Source organism: Mustela nivalis (assembly GCF_964662115.1).
Source record: "Mustela nivalis genome assembly, chromosome: 11".
Taxonomy (NCBI): Eukaryota; Metazoa; Chordata; class Mammalia; order Carnivora; family Mustelidae; genus Mustela; species Mustela nivalis.
In genome coordinates, this window is record NC_139030.1 from 43,590,014 (window position 1) to 43,606,922 (window position 16,909).

The 16,909-nt window shown below is 38.5% G+C and overlaps 1 pseudogene across 1 annotated transcript; it reads left to right on the forward strand.

Annotated features, from left to right (window-relative positions):
• Nucleotides 1-10,529: 10,529 nt before the first annotated feature.
• On the forward strand, nucleotides 10,530-11,920 carry LOC309844494 (vacuolar protein sorting-associated protein 26A pseudogene; annotated as a pseudogene). The gene has a single exon. The product of its transcript is annotated as a vacuolar protein sorting-associated protein 26A pseudogene (transcript).
• Nucleotides 11,921-16,909: the final 4,989 nt, after the last annotated feature.

Below are 16,909 nucleotides of genomic sequence, written 5' to 3' on the forward strand. Positions count from 1 at the left end.
TCCTGTGGCTTTGGATAAGAATGCTTTGGAGCTCCCAGTTTTCCTTTCTCTGCGATGGAGACAATACTTTCATGATTAGGCTTCGGTGAGAAATAAATTAGAAAAAGTGAATAGAACACTTTCCTCAGTGTCAGACCTCTTTGAGGGTCTCTGGATTGACATTCTCTGAACTGACTTGGATTAGCAAGTATTAAAATACACCCTACTTCAATTCCCTTTTTTTTATTGTCATGGTAAAAAATACACCCCACATAATTTACCATGTTAACCATTTTTAAATACAGTTCAGTGGCATGAAGGACGTTCACATTGTTGTATAACTACCACCACCATCTGTCTCCAGAACTTTCCATCTTACCAAACTGAAACTTTCTACCCATTCAACCCTAACTCCTCTTCATCACCCCTACTCCCCACAGGCCCTGGCAAGCACCATTCTTTCTGTTTCTATGACTTCGACTATTTCAGGTAGCTCTTATAAGTGGACTTGCATGATATTTGTCCCTTTTTGTCAGTTCTTGTGAAACTAACTGCTATTTGCGACTTCATTATTGATTACCTTGTCTTGCTATTAAATTATTAAGTTAAGCCTGCCATATGTATGTTGCATTCGGGGTGTAACGGTCCAACCCAATGCACCTAGGTGTAAAGGTATCTTAACTACCCATCTAATGGGAGACTGGACTGTATGATGGTGATGATGATGATGATGTATCCTTCTATTATTACCTCCCCAGCTTTCTTCTTTCTGCCCCTTGAAGAGTAATTTCAATCCTAGCCACTTCCTCTTATTCTCAGTCTCTTCACAAAATCTCGCTCCTCTCTTGACTCTGGAGAACTTGGAAACTTTCTGTGCCCCAGTCACCCCCCTACAGCCCTGTAGAATGGAGGCTGCTCATTTTCCATCCCTTACATTCAATGAGCCTGGAAGCTATCTTGGCATTCTCCCAACATTTCTGATTTATAAAACATGACTCAGATCTTTATGCAAAACTTCTTCCTCATTTGGGTCTCCTATGCACTGAGCTAGCTAACAAGATTTGATGAGGAGATAGAGGTAGAAAAAAAAGAGGTATCAATGATGATGCCAAGGTTTTAGGGCTTTGGAAGGATGGAGTTGCTATTTGCTGAAGTAGAGAGGACTGGAAAAGCATTTGGAGGCAGAACAGACTATGTGGAGCTGTGCTTGGACTGAACATTGAGATGCTCGGGTGCTCATTAAATACCAATGGGAGGGACAGATAGGAAACCTGAGTGAGAGTCAGGGGTGAGTTTCAGGGAACTTGATTTTCATCAGTATATAGATGGTACTTAAAGTCACAAAACTGCACGTAATCATGTAGGGAATAAGTGTAGACAGAGTAGAGGAGAGGTCAAAGGATTGGATACACCAACATTTCCAGGCAGCAAGGCACCAAAGGAAACTGAAAAGGAAAAGCCAGAGAAGTCAGAGGAAAAACAAGCTAGAATGGTACCTTGAAGAGAGAAGAAAATGTTTCAAGGAACAGAACCATTAACCGTTGAACGTTGCCAGTGGGTCAAGGAAACTAAGGGCTGGGAAATGAATACAGATTTGGAAATCTGAAAGCCGTTGGTGACCTTAGAAAAAGGGCAGTTTTAATACAGTAGTGAGGGTGAAAATTGGCCTAAAATGGGTTCAAGAGAGAATCGGGCAAAGACATTGAAGGTGGCTGATATAAACAACTAATTCCAGGAGTTTTGCAAGAAAGGGACAGAAAGGTTAAGGGTGCAGCTGGACAGGGAGAGAGGGCCGAGAGGTTTCTACGATGGGAGAAATAACAACATGATTGTATGCTGATGTGAAGGACAGAACAGAGAGGGGGGAATCATGATGTAAAAGGGAGGGGGAGAGTAGCCAGAGCCCCACCCTTGAGTTGAGATGGCATGACCCCAGTGTACATTGAAAGGATTAGCCTTTTCCAGAAGCATGGCAGTTCATCCATAATAACATGAGAAAGGATAGTGTGTATGGGCACAGATAGAGGAAGGATAGTGTGTATGGGCACAGATAGAGGTAGGTGAGTCGACATGATGGTGAGAGCTTGTGAAATTCTCTTCTGATTCATTCAAGTGTCTCAGTGAAGCAAAATCACCAGCTGACTGAGGAAGGGTAGGGAAATAGGAGAGGTTTGAGAAGGGAGGAGAAGGTACAAAATAGTCACTTAGAGCAGTGCTACCCACAGCATAGTCTGGGGACCAGAGCTTTTTCACAAAGTCTTTGTTACCAGTCCATGAAAAGACAGGTATAGGAATTAAAAGTAACCATGTATAAGCTTTTAGAGCAATTGGATGGAATAATTTTATGACTGTTAAGTTTAATGATAAAAATTTTGGACTTGAAATTTGTCTGTCTTTGTTTTATTTCATTTTTATTGTAACTCATTTAAGTTGTATTTTATGAGAGTATTATTCCAGAGGCACCTGAGTGGCTCAGTCGTTAAGTGTCTGCCTTTGGCTCAGGTCATGATCCCAGAGTCCTGGGATTGAGCCTTGCATAGGGCTCCCTGCTCAGTGGGAAGCCTGCTTCTTCCTCTTCCACTCCCCCTGCTTGTATTTACTCTCTAGCTGTCTCTCTCTGTGTGTCAAATAAATAAATAAACATTTTTTTAAAGTATTATTCCAAAATGGATTTAAAATTGTTAGAAGTTGACCCTTCACCCAGATAGTTTGAGAAATACTTATTTAGAGAGTGGGAGAGTTTGGACAAAGCAAATACAGAAAATTGCTGGGAAGCCTTATGTCAGTAATCATGAGTTTAAAACACCCAAGTCGATAGAGTCTCTTTTGTCTAGTCTTATTCAACCATACAGATAATTTTTTATTGATTGGAGAGCTGGGTTTAAGCAGGGTTTTGGTTTCTCCAGGTGAGTAAAGAAGAAGGGACAAGAGCGTTGGGTATAGCAAGGAATCGATTACAAAGAGTGACAATTGGGTTTGCCAGAACACAACAAATGTGAAAATTTAGATTTACATATTCCTTTGTATGTAAATTTTACATCAAAAGAAAAAACTATACACAAATATTGAACTCAATGATACGCATGCTAAAAAAAAAAGTAGGGATGTCTATAACTTACTTTGAAATGCACTTTTTAAATTGCTTATGAATGGAGGAATGGCTAAAGGGATAAATAAATAGGTGATAAAATTGAATATTAGAATTTAAGTGATGGCTATATAGGTAGTCACTATAATTTCCTTCCATTTTGCTATTTGTTGGCAATTTTTCATAAATGTTGGAAAAACTATTATCTTGAATATTTTTGTGATCATTTCATGTTCCCAGATTATTATCTCCTAAAGGACAGAAAAATTATGTCCAGGTTATCTACCCCATACCTCTTTACTTCACAGATAAGGCAACTGAGTACCTAAGATGCTGAATGACTTTATCAAGATCAGATGCCAAGTTAGGGGTATATGTGACTCGTACTAATTCACAAGGAGCCAATAAAGGGGGCACCTGGGTGTTTCAGTCCATTGAGCATCTGTCTTTGGCTCAGGTCATGATCCCGGGGTCCTGGGATCGAGACCCACGTCGGGCTCCCTGCTATGTGGTGAGTCTGCTTCTCCCTCTGCCGGTGCCCCCCCCCCACCGGCTTCCACACATGCATGCCCTGTCTCAAATAAATTAAACCCTTAAAAAAAAAAAGAAGAAGCAAGTAAATTCCGTAACTCACCCCTCCAAGATCCATGGAAGCGCTTGGAATGCCCATAAAACCTCAAAAGCTAAATGTTAAATCTTGAGTGTATGTTCAAATGTACATTTTCTAAAGGAGAAAATTCATAGCTTCCAAAATACCTTAAATAGTTTATGACTGAAGAGAGATTATTCTCTCTTTAAAAGGGCAAACTTTATGTTCATGTGCATTCCTTGTAAGTACAGAACACAGTGTTAAGACATTCAAGAAATATTTTTAAGCCAATAGTGTTTTACTACTGACAATCAGTGTTAAAGTGATAATATTTTAATCTGATTAGTGATAACAGTGTTTAAGAAGGTTTTTTGTAATTCCGAGACTATAAAGGTGTTTATAATTTAGGACACTCAAGCGCTTTATAGTTTTTAATTATTGTTGAGCTTGCCGCTTAGTGACCCTCATAAGCCTGGCTGAGTTCTGATAAAAGATTTTTCTTTCTTTCTTTTTTTTTTTCTACTTCTTTGACATTCCCAGATTGCTGTATTGTTTAGCAAAATCCATCCAAGGCTTTCAGTTCCTACTTTCCAGTAAAACACTTTATTAGGAGTGCCTGGGTGGCTCAGTGGGTTAAAGCCCCTGCCTCTGGCTCAGGTCAAGATCCCAGGGTCCTTGGATCAAGCCCTACATCGGGCTTTCTGCTCAGCAGTGAGCCTGGTTCCCCCTCTCTCTCTGCCTGCCTCTCTGCCTTCTAGTGATCTCTGTCTGTCCAATAAATAAATAAAATCTTTTAAAAAAAAACACTTTATTATATAACGTCTTTCACGTCTGGGCTATAAGCTTTCTTGCATTTGTCTATGGGATGAGTAAGCAGTTGCCTTTGGGTGTAGAATTAGGCTTGTTCGTTCTCCCCTAGTCCTCTGCTTTACCATTCATTAGAGGAAAGCCATCTTCTTGACCTTTAGCTTTTTTACCTATAAATTCAATACCTCCTGAAGTATGTCACAAAGTGCTCTCAGTATTATTTTTTTAATAGTTTTAAATAGTTTTTTAAAAATAATTTGAAGAGAATGAAACAGTAAAGTATAAGTGTTCAGTACAAGTGAAGTATAAAGCATATAGTATTATATTTGGTCAAAGGAAAAAATATGTTATCGATATGGTTTTTATATTTCAAGAGACCCAAGATTCTGTATTTATGGAAGAAATGAATCATTGGGTGGAGCTGCTTCTAACATTAGGGGGAAAATATTCCTCATTTCATATAAGCATCTTTCCAGAGTGATTCTCCCATCTACCTGTGCCCGCATTTGCCATCCTCTATTTTTCTTATTTGTCAATTCAGTCGATGCCTACTTAAATCTTCTAAAGGCCACATTTGTTAAGCAAATATCATAAAAGCTCATAAACACTGACTGCAATGGGGTTCTCTTGAATGTCCCAAGGATAAGCTGAACAGATAGGTCGGCATAGCTAAAACTGGACTGCTGTAAACCTGCTTGGGCTGTCAAAAGAAAGAGAAGAAGAATAGTTCAGGAAGTAAAACAGTCAATGAGACAAATTAAAGGAAATAAAGAATTCTGGTGTGGATTGAACTGACAAGCTCAAGAACAAAATGATAAAGACCTCTCATCACGTCTGAAAGTCTATAAAATTGTATAAGTACAAGGACTAGAAAACGTGAATAGTAAGCCTTATCCTATTACATAAAGAGACAAAATGAACTGCCAAAACTTCAGAAAGGTCAGCTGTATCATATATGTATCTGTATTGAATGCTCGTACTGAAGACTAATTGGAAGTTTAAGAAAGAATTTGCATTGTTAAGAAAGAATGATCTTTTTAATGAGGCAGATCATCAAAATATGGAAGGCTCTTGGACCTTTGTAAAACCAGGAGAACATGCCTGGGCTAGCCTGCTATAGATTGAGACACAGGAAGAAATGAACCATGGCTCCGGGGGAAATTCTGGATCAAACAGTTAAGTTGCCCAACTAATGTGGAAACCCTAGATGGATCCAGAAAAAATAAATCAGTCAAGCTCAGCCAAGATTAGCAGAATTGCCCATCCAACCCACAGCTCAGTCCTGCATAGATAATATCCCCTGGAGGTGGGAGAAAGGGCAACGTGGGGAGACCAGTGAAGAGTCTACTGCAATATGGTATGCTAACAGCCCCTAAGCTATGGATCAGTACTAACACCACAAAAAGAGGGGCAAGCAGACATTCTAGGTCTTTTGATATGATATGATGAAACTACCACTTAGGAGGTAGTCTTCCCAAACAATGGCAACTGCTCTAGGCATTCAGATCTAACTACTAATTTACAAAATATTAGGGGAAAGAAAATATGTTAAACAATAACAGAGAGATGTAATCTGTAAAATCCAAGCTATGGAAAACTCTATGGGACAAAATGCTCCATTCCTTCAATAAATAAATGTAAGAAAAAAATAGGGAGGAGGTAATCAATGGGCTAAAAGACAGTTGATAATCTATACAGGAGTCAACTGGAAAAACACATTTATGACACAATCAGGTAAATTTTAGCAATAATTGGATATTTAATAATAATTAGGAGTCCTTGGGGATTTTTAAAGATGTGATAATGTTATTGTCATTATTTTTTTTGAGTCCCTATGGGAATACATACTGAAATATTTATGGATGGAAAGATATGATATCTGGCTTTGTCCCAAAATAATTCAATGAGATGGGGAAGTGGGCGGGGTATTAACAAAACAAGATAGGACATGAATTGATCATTGCTGAAGCTGATTGCTGAATACATGGGGGTTCATTTTTTTCTACCTTTGTGTATGTTCAAATTTTTCATTTAAAAGAAGCCTTAAAATTATGAAGGAATATCATTTACATACACCATATGACAGAAAAACTTTACAGATACTGCTCTTTCTCATGATTGACAATTAAGCCATACTATTCCAAAAAGCCCTCCCTTTGCAGATGCCTATTCCTCAGTGATATGGTATTAATGCAAGAATCATCCTGGGTAAAGAGGGGCTCCAACCAACTGAAGAATGAAATGAAATAATAATAGAGACCCATACGTACAATGTCTGCCTATAGATTGCAGTATGTGTTTTAGTGTGTATTCACTGAATGACTACCTTTTTTAACTAGCCAGTTTTTATATTATTAAAATAAAATCATACTGATGGTAAAATATCCAAACAGTACAGAAGGTGAAGGAAAGGTGAGAAGTAAAATTCGTTCTCTCAATATCTAGTCTCATTAAATAGAACCACCTAAGTAACACATTGAGTATCCTTCTGGAAATGTTCAATACATAATCACATGTATAGGTTGTATGGGTGTGTGAGTGTGTATATGTGTGTTTGGAAAAGTTAGTGTTAAACACTATTCGAATAAACACAAGAATTATCTGGGTTTTGATTAATTTTATTAGGAAAAACTATTAGTGAGCATTTAATACATCTTTAGTTTATGGTGACACTTTCATATTCGCTAAGTTGTATATTCATAGAACTTCATCTTAGCCCTCTTGTCACATGATTTCCTGTATCATTCTAACATAGTTATTTATATTCTATTGATCATTTGGAAACAAAGCTGAATTTTTCACCTTAATATAAAAGAAAAAGGAGTGCTGTGAAGTGTGTAAACCTGGAGACTCACAGACCTGTACCCCTGGGGATAAGTGGGAGGTTGGGGTACTAGGTGGTGGGTATTATAAAGGGCACGAATTGCATGGAGCACTGGGTGTGGTGAAAAATAATGAATACTGTTATGCTGAAAATAAAAAATAAATTAAAAATATATATATATATATTATATGTTTATAAAAAATAATTTAAAAATAAATTAAAAAAGAAAATACACTGGGGCACCTGGGTGGTTCAGTGGGTTAAGCATCTGCCTTCAGCTCAGGTGATGCTCTCAGGGTCCTGAGATCGAGCCCTGCATTGGGCTCCCTGCTTGGTGAGGGATGGAAGAACATTCTCCCTCTATCTATCTCTCCCTCTCTTTCTCTCCCACCCCCTCCTGCTCTTGCTCATTCTTGCTCGCTCACTCTCTCTCTCTTTCTCTCAAATAAATAAATATCTTCTGCCCATTTTTTGATGTGATTATCTGTTTTGTGTATGTTGAGTTTGAGGAGTTCCTTACAGATCTTGGATATAAGGCCTTTGTCTATAGTGTCATTTATAAATATCTTCTCCCCTTCTGTGGGTTGCCTCTTTGTTTTGCTGACTGTTCCCTTTGCTGTGCAGAAACTTTTGATCGTGATGAAGTCCCAAGAGTTCATTTTTGCTTTTGTTTCCTTTGCCTTTGGGGACATGTCTTGAAAGAAGTCACTGTGGCCAATGTCGAAGAGGTTACTGCCTAAGTTCTCCTCTAGGACTAATGGATTCCTGCCTCTCATTGAGGTCCTTTATCCATTTTGAGTTTATGTGTATGGTGTAAGAGAATGATTGAATTCATTCTTCTCTAGATAGCTGTCCAATTTTCCCAGCACCATTTTTTGAAGAGACTGTCTTTTTTCCACTGTAACTTTTTTCCTGCTTTGTTGAAGATTATTTGATCATAGAGTTGAGGGTCCATATCTGGGCCCTCTACTCTGTTCCACTGGTCTATGTGTCTGTTTTTGTGCCAGTGCCATGCTGTCTTGGTGATCACAGCTTTGTTGCCTGATTTCAAAGCTTGAAATCAGGCAACGTGATGCCCCCAGTTTTGTATTTCTTTTTCAACATTTCCTTAGCAATTCAGGATCTCTTCTGGTTCCATACAAATTTTAGGATTGTTTATTCCAGCTCTTTGAAAAATGCCAGTGGAATTTTGATCAGGATGGCATTGAAAGTATAGATTACTCTGGGGAGCATAGACTTTTTTTTTTTTAAGATTTTATTTATTTATTTTACAGAGAGAGACACAGCGAGAGAGGGAACACAAGCAGGAGGAGTAGGAGAGGGAGAAGCAGTCTTCCCGCTGAGCAAGGAGCCCAGTGTGGGGGTCGATCCCAGGACCCCAGGATCATGACCCAAGCTGAAGGCAGATGCTAAACCATCTGAGCCACGCAGGCACCCCGGCAGTACAGACATTTTAACAGTGTTTATTCTTCTGATCCATGAGCATGGAATGTTCTTCCATCTTTTTGTGTCTTCTTCAATTTCTTTCATGAGTGTTCTGTAGTTCCTTGAGTACAGATCCTTTACCTCTTTGGTTAGGTTTATTCCCAGGTATCTTATGGTTCTTGGTGCTATAGTAGATAGAATCAATTCTCTAATTTCCCTTTCTTTATTTTCATTGTTAGTGTATAATAAATAAATAAAATCTTTTAAAAATATATACATTGAGATGAAAACAAATTAATGGTTTATTTATTATTTCTTTAAGCCCTTCAAATTGAAAATATTTAGATGGATTTTCTATTGGGGCTATTACAGTGCTCTCATCAATGAAGCACAACAAAATTTTAGTGCATGAAAAGAACAAGGTCAGTATCATAATCTTATGTCATCTGTCTGAATCAAGAGTAAAAATAGTTATGTTATAAATGCATGCCACAAGTTTTACAAGATACATTAAATTTTGAGAGTAGCTTTTTATATTACTTCTCTGTAATGTTTAGCCTTTTCTTGTTGTTGTAAGGGTTGCAGCAATAAACAAAAACATTTCTATTCTTTAAAAAACTTTAATTCACTAATTTTAAATACAACTATGTAATTATTGCCCTTAAGATAATTCTCAATTGAACACTAACTACAAACTCTTTCTTTCCTGTTAATTGTTCCCTTTTTAAGTTTATTTATTTATTTTCATGATTTCTACACCCAGCGTGGGGCTTGAACTCATGACCCTGAGGTCAAGAGTCCCATGCTCTTCTAACTGGGCCAGTCAGGCGTCCTTCCTGTTAATTCTTTTACAATATAACAAGATTCATCTTAGACTTCAGTTAGCCAATACAGTATTATTTTTCAATATGTCCCCTTTTGGTGTGAGCCCATTTTCTTTGTGCTCTTCAAATGACTACTGGTTTTTCAAATTACTGACAAAGAGAAGAGAAGGTAACTATTACTTTTCTTACATGCGGGACTGTCTTCATGCGCACGTGACCTGTGCAGGCACACAGGGTCCCAGGCTCAAAAGAGCCCCACGTTTGATTTAATGCTGTACTATCACTGTGTTGAAATTCATTATAATTTAATCCTTGAACTTGGATGTTTTGTAAGCGAAGTCCAAAGGGACAACAAAGCATGGCATGAGCAGATAACGTATATTCCATGTGCCTCTGTCATTTCTTGCCACCCCATCTTCGTGTAGCATTTCTGAAGCTGCATGAACTCAGAATTCCAGTGGATGCAGCATGGAGCTTGACGGAACTCAAAGTAAGCACAGGGCAAGCATTTTATGGAAGCTATTGGCCTCCATAGACTGCTAGGAGAATGTGCACAAATCAAGAAGTGAAAGAAAAAAAAAAAACAGGTGAGGCAGTTTTTGCAGCATATTCAGTGTGGTGGTAAGAACAAAATAAAGGGGTGCTTGGGTGGTTCAGTCTGTTAACCATCTGCCTTGGGCTCAGGTCGTAATCCTGGGGTCCTTGGTTTGAGCCTACATCAGGCTCCTGAGCAGGGATCCTGCTTCTCCCTCTCCCTCTGCCTGCTGCTTCCCCTGCTTGTGCTATCTCTTGGTCAAATAAATAAATAAAATGTTTAAAAAGAAGAAAAAAATACATATATATGTACAAGCTACAAAACATAACTGTACAATTTGGGTGATCCTGCATGCAAGTAAATGTTCTCATATAATTTGAATAAATATATTTGAATAAATTTAAAATTGGAATGCCACGCTCAAAAGATGAATGGTTTAAAAAAAAGCCATTGGGGAATCTGGACTGGGAGTTCTGAGGGAAGCGGAGTGAAGTGGTGGGGACGCGGCGGCGGCACTGACAATGAGTTTTCTTGGAGGCTTTTTTGGACCCATTTGTGAGATTGATGTTGTCCTTAATGATGGGGAGACCAGGAAAATGGCCGAAATGAAAACTGAAGATGGCAAAGTAGAAAAACACTATCTTTTCTATGACGGAGAATCCGTTTCAGGAGAGGTAAACCTAGCCTTTAAGCAACCTGGAAAGAGGCTAGGGCACCAAGGAATTAGAATTGAATTTGTAGGTCAAATTGAACTTTTCAATGACAAGAGTAATACTCATGAATTTGTAAACCTAGTGAAAGAACTAGCCTTGCCTGGAGAATTGACTCAGAGCAGAAGTTATGATTTTGAATTTATGCAAGTTGAAAAGCCATATGAATCTTATATCGGTGCCAATGTTCGCTTGAGGTATTTTCTTAAAGTGACAATAGTAAGAAGACTGACAGACTTGATAAAAGAATATGATCTTATTGTTCACCAGCTTGCCACATATCCTGATGTTAACAACTCAATTAAGATGGAAGTAGGCATTGAAGATTGTCTACACATAGAATTTGAATATAATAAATCAAAGTATCATCTAAAGGAAGTGATTGTTGGAAAAATTTACTTTTTATTAGTAAGAATAAAAATCCAACATATGGAGTTCCAACTGATCAAAAAAGAGATCACCTGAATTGGATCCAGTACCACCACAGAAACAGAAACAATTGCTAAATATGAAATAATGGATGGCGCACCAGTAAAAGGTGAATCAATCCCAATAAGACTATTTTTAGCAGGATATGATCCAACCCCCACAATGCGAGATGTGAACAAAAAATTTTCAGCAAGGTACTTTTTGAATCTAGTCCTTGTTGATGAGGAAGACAGAAGGTACTTCAAGCAGCAGGAGATCATTTTATGGAGAAAAGCTCCTGAAAAATTGAGGAAACAGAGAACAAACTTTCACCAGCGATTTGAATCACCAGAATCACAGGCATCTGCTGAACAGCCCGAAATGTGAACTGAATGGGAGAAAAAAAGAGAAGCAAAAAACTCCTATGTCCATTGAGATGAAGTTCAGCTTGTTAAAGATGGCTGCAGCTTGGGGGGGGGGGGGGGAAGGCCAAAACTCCATTTATAATAGTCTTCCTTTATCTTACAGTGCTGCATTTATTTTATGATACAACTAAATGTTCTTCATGTATATACATTTAAAAAAAGCGCTTTCTTTGAAACACTGGAACTTTCTTAAGCTGCCGTTTTTTTCTTTCCTTTTTTTTTTTAACTGCATACTTTGACCTGATGATAAGCACCCAGATATGCATAAACATAAACATTAAAGATTTTCATGTGAGTAGGCTGGTATTTGTAATTTTGCTTTTCTTTGTAATGTTGATTATACTTTTCTCCTTTTTCATGCTAACAATTACCTCTATTCTCTACATGCAAAAAATTAAATAGTTTGTGTTCAAATAGAAATAGAAAAATTGACTGGGCATTACATCCGGCAAAGATTTAAAACATGGCATCTCAATATTTTTGAGAAATACATTTATGTTTCTACATGTGTGTTTGAGAAATACATAGGGAGTGTTTCACTGTAGGTGCTTTCGATTCTACCATTCCGTGGCTTCCTGAATTGTATCTTCTTTGAAGTCTTCTGTGGTGTGAATGTTAAAAATTTTACCTGAGATTATGTGGCATGTCACAGTGGCCTGCTTGCTTGCCTGATCCTCCCTTCCTCCCACCCTCCCTCCCTTCCTCTTTTCTCTTCTGTTCTTTTTCTTTCATTCATTCTTTTCTTTCTTTCTTTTTTGCCATATTAAGTAACTATTTTGCTACTACTATCCAGCAGGTACACTGTATGTTTTCTGCAATGTAGAATTGACTCTATGTTGGTGTTTTAGTTAAAACTATATAATTCTTCTATAACTACTTAAAATTGTTTTCTTAATTTAAGGCATCTTTTTACCACATACATAAAAATATAATTTTCTTGCCTTCACAAATATTCTCTTCCCTTTCCAGGAGAAAATTTGAGGATGGAGAACTCAGGAGGCCCTGTGAAGCATGTAGTTATCTAGATCTGGACAATTTCATGTTTGTTAACCTGGAACTTGGCTAGTTCAAACTGAAATTTTGCTAACACTAAGTTCAAGTCATTTGTTCAAAGTTCCAAAAGAAGGTTTCAGTCATCTGTTCGTATGCATGGGGTCTGATCTCAGATACACTAAATGTGGGGTGTAGGAACTAAAATGAAGCCTGTCGTGTGAAACTACTTTCACTAAGGGTTCACTGGTTTTTGTACCAATATTTTTTTATACACTTCAGCGCAAGTCTTGTCCGTTAACCTTACTTTATGAGTAAGCTAAGTAACCCAAGTTACATTTCTTTAAACCTGTTTACTACTATGGCACTTTGATAAAATGGTCAGTAACCAACTTCATTATCGGCAAAAGGTTCCATGTACTATGTGCTGGAGCATCTATTTTAAATGTGGCTATCTGTGAATGGTAATGTTTTCCTTCATGTAAGTGCCTGTTTAGAGTTTCAAAATTTAAAAATGCCAAATATTTTCATGGTCACATTCATGTAGTAAATCTAGGAACTATTCAAAGAAATTTTGGAAACCAATTGTGTTTAACCAGCCTCAAATTGTGCACCCATGATGTATAATAAAGGATTTGAAATGATAAAAATAAATAAACAAAAGCCATTAACTTAAAATGCTTTATTCTTATTTAATTAGGGCAGCATTAGATACATTAAAAAGCAGAGATACTGTGGGAAAAGGAGGAAAGCTTTATATTTTGGTCCCTTTAATAACACTTTTCCCCCTAACTTTTGAACAAGTCGTCCTCCATTTTCATTTTGCACTGGGCCTCACAAATTCTGAAACCAGCTCTGGTTACGTGTTCTCTGTCTGCCCAGGAATCCTCCCGCAGGAAGCATCTGTCTTCCATTCTGAAGTCATTAGTTCACTCTGGCAGCTCAAGTTTGGCTGGAGAAAGGACATCTTTATTTTGGCAAATGGGCAGCACTAGGAAACAGAAGTAACAGAAGGAATCATCATGTGTCCTAAGATCTAGTATGGCAAATGCTTAGGTTCTTAGAGATTGGGTTTTCTTTCCTTTGTTGTCATTTACAGCTATGAATTTTTCACACTGAAGAACAGTTGTCAAAATAAGTACTTTTCCTTCATCACTTCTTGCAAAAGCTCAAAAGTTCCCAGTGCCATCTTGTTGTGAATTTTCTTTTCTCTTAGAAATACTAGAGGGGCCCTGGGAGGGGGGTCAGTCAGTTAAGCACCCAACTCTTGATTTTGGCTCAGGTGATGATCTCAGGGTGCTGGGATTGCCCCCTTGTCTGGCTCCGGGCACAGCCCGGAGATTCTGTCTCTGCTCTCATTCTCTCCCTCTCAAGAAAATAAATAAATCTTAAAAAAAAAAAAGGGTGGGAGTGTCTGGATGGCTCAGTCCATTGGGCGACTGTCCTCGGCTCAGGTCATGATCCCAGAGTTCTGGGTTTGAGCCCCACATCAGGTTCCCTGTTCAGTCAGGAGCCTGCTTTGCCCTCTGCCTGCCTCTCCCCCTGCTTGTGTTCTCTCTCTCCCTCTCTGTCTCTTTCTCTGACAGATAAATAAATAAATAAAATCTTTAAAAAAAAAAAAAAAAGAACTACTAGAAATGACCCAAGACTAACCAAAAAGTGTGTTGCTAATTTTCATTATGTGTTTTTCTGTCACTGTCTCTGATGAACCCTCTTCAGAATATTTCAACAAATATTTATTATGAGCTAGCTTTGTGAGAGGCACTGGGCTAGGCACTTGGGATACCGAGTAAAACAGGAAGACTTCCTGGCCTCAAAGGATTTGGATGGAAAAATCCTCCACAGGGAGCAGATAGGGCCCAAATTTGATGGTGAGTGATCTGGTGGCTCACAGAGTAAGTTCTTTTGTTTTGTTTTGTTTTTTGCCCCACAAATGAGTGAACTTTCTCTCTCACGGTATGTAAATCACCCCCTAATAGCAAGCTAAGCACATTAAGCTTATTTAGAGTACAGTGGATAAATAGATTAATGCTTCCAGAAATGGCAAGAAGGGGTTACATCTGACTCATCTGGGAAGGAAAAAAACGCTCCTTTGAAAAAAGCTGCTATCCTTATGAGTTGAAGTTTCAGTTTCTCTGATCTGAAAATCTAATACACACATGCTGTTTTGGAGAATCCAACCAAAACAGAACTTCCCAAGTCCCAAATCTGTGATTTGGAGCAACTCCATTGACAATGATCAAAATCATTCCTCAAGTTGGGACAGGTGCTCTTAGACTAGATTCTAGAGCCCATTTATCCATAAGCCTCTGAGGTGTTTTCTTCAAGATTCACTCAGTCTTCTTCATTCTCAACACCTACATTAGCAATAATAACTCGCGATATGCTTCTAATACCAGACTCTTGAGGCTGCCTTGTGGTTCTGTTATAGACATGCTCCCAAACATGATTTAACATAAGTTTAAAATTATTATTTAATGCGGGGAGGCAGAAATTCTTTGGAACTTGTTTTCATGAAATGCTTATGGATCTTTTTACCCCGAAGAGTCCCCAATTACATAATATTTATCTGTTTCCCAACATCTATTCTTTCCTTCTTCTTGGCAGGGACAGTTCTCATTTTTAGCTGAGCACATGGCCACCTGGTATAAAACCATTTCCCCGCTTCCTTAGCTACTAGGAATGACCATATGACAGTATTTTATCTAACGTGATAAAAGCAAGATATATGTCTATAATATCCTCCTTTCCTGTTGGCTGGAACACAAATGTGACAGCTGGGGGCTTAGCATTCACTTTGGACCAGGAGAGGGAACATTAAAGACAGTAAAACAGAAAGACAGGAAGAACGCAGGCACTGCTTATTTCTGGACTTTTACATGGAGAGGAATAAAGCTCTGTCTTGTTAAAGCAACCATTATTTTGGGTTTCTGTTACTTGCCACTAGATCTAATCCTAACTGATAGATTTTCTTCTAGATGCTTGTTTCATCTGTCTTAGGTGAACTCAGTCTATTTATACTTATAGTTTTTTTCTACCTTGAAAATGATTGCTCCTTCTGCTAGAGATTCCTTCAGGAGAGTTATGCTTCTCACAACTCCAGTTAAGTCTAGTTTTAAAAAGGATTCAAACAGCATAACAGCTGCAGTAGCTACGGATACCGGTTAGTGGTCTTCTGCTGGTACGTATTCTAATTCTGCTAAAGAATTCCATCTAGTCTATATTCTAATTCTATCTAAAGCACTCAGTTTTAAGACCACCTTTATACCTTAGTTTCTATTCCTATCCACCCCACCAGCTTCCACAATTTGATATTCAGTTAGCAATAATAATAATAATAGGGGCGGCTGCATGGCTCAGATGGCTAAGCATCTGCCTTCAGCTCAGGTCATGATCCCAGGGCCCTGGGATGGAGCCCCACATTGGGCTCCCTGCTCCTTAGGGAGCCTGCTTCTCCCTCTCACTCTACTGTTCCCGTGCTTGTGCTCTCTCAGTCTCTCTGTCAAGCAAATAAATAGAATCTTAAAAAATAAAATAAAATAAAAGTTACCATTGCTTAAAAATAATAATGATAATGATAATGTGTTTAAGAATCAGTGCATCTAGATTCCACTTCAAGCCAGGAGTAAGTCTGATAGAAGCATCATTTCCCTTCCTGGAGGTCAGAAGAACATTTCCTATGGCAGCCATTGATGCTGTTGCTGGAATTGGGGGGGTTCGCAGATGCCAAAGTTGTGAACCAGGAGACAACTGGTATGCTTCCAATCCAAAGGACAAGGTGAGAGCCAGACGGATACTACAGTAGATGGATAAATTAGTTCTGGAGTTCCTAGTGGAGAAAGTCTCAATGCGTGGGGCAGAGGAGGGTGGGGGACCCCACTGGGTCTGAAAGAGCAGTTTAAGACTTAGTCCTGAGAGAGCACCTGGGTGGCTCAGTGGGTTAAAGCCTCTGCCTTTGGCTCAGGTCATGATCTCAAGGTCCTGGAATCGAGCCCCGCATCAGGCTCTCTGCTCAGCAGGGAGCCTGCTTCCTCCTCTCTCTCTGCCTGCCCCCCAGCCTACTTGTGATCTCTGTCAAATAAATAAATAAAATCTTAAAAAAAAAATTAGGGGAAAGTAATTTAAAAAAAAAAAAGACTTAGTCCTGAGGCAGAGTAAGCAGTAGGGGATCCCTTTACCTAGTTCTCTGCAGACACAAGTGAGAGAAGTTCCAATGGCCTTAAAATTCAACATAGAATTTAAAATCACAAGGAAATTACTTCAAATAAGAGCTGGGCATGATGGCAGGTTAAGGTGACAATCTTA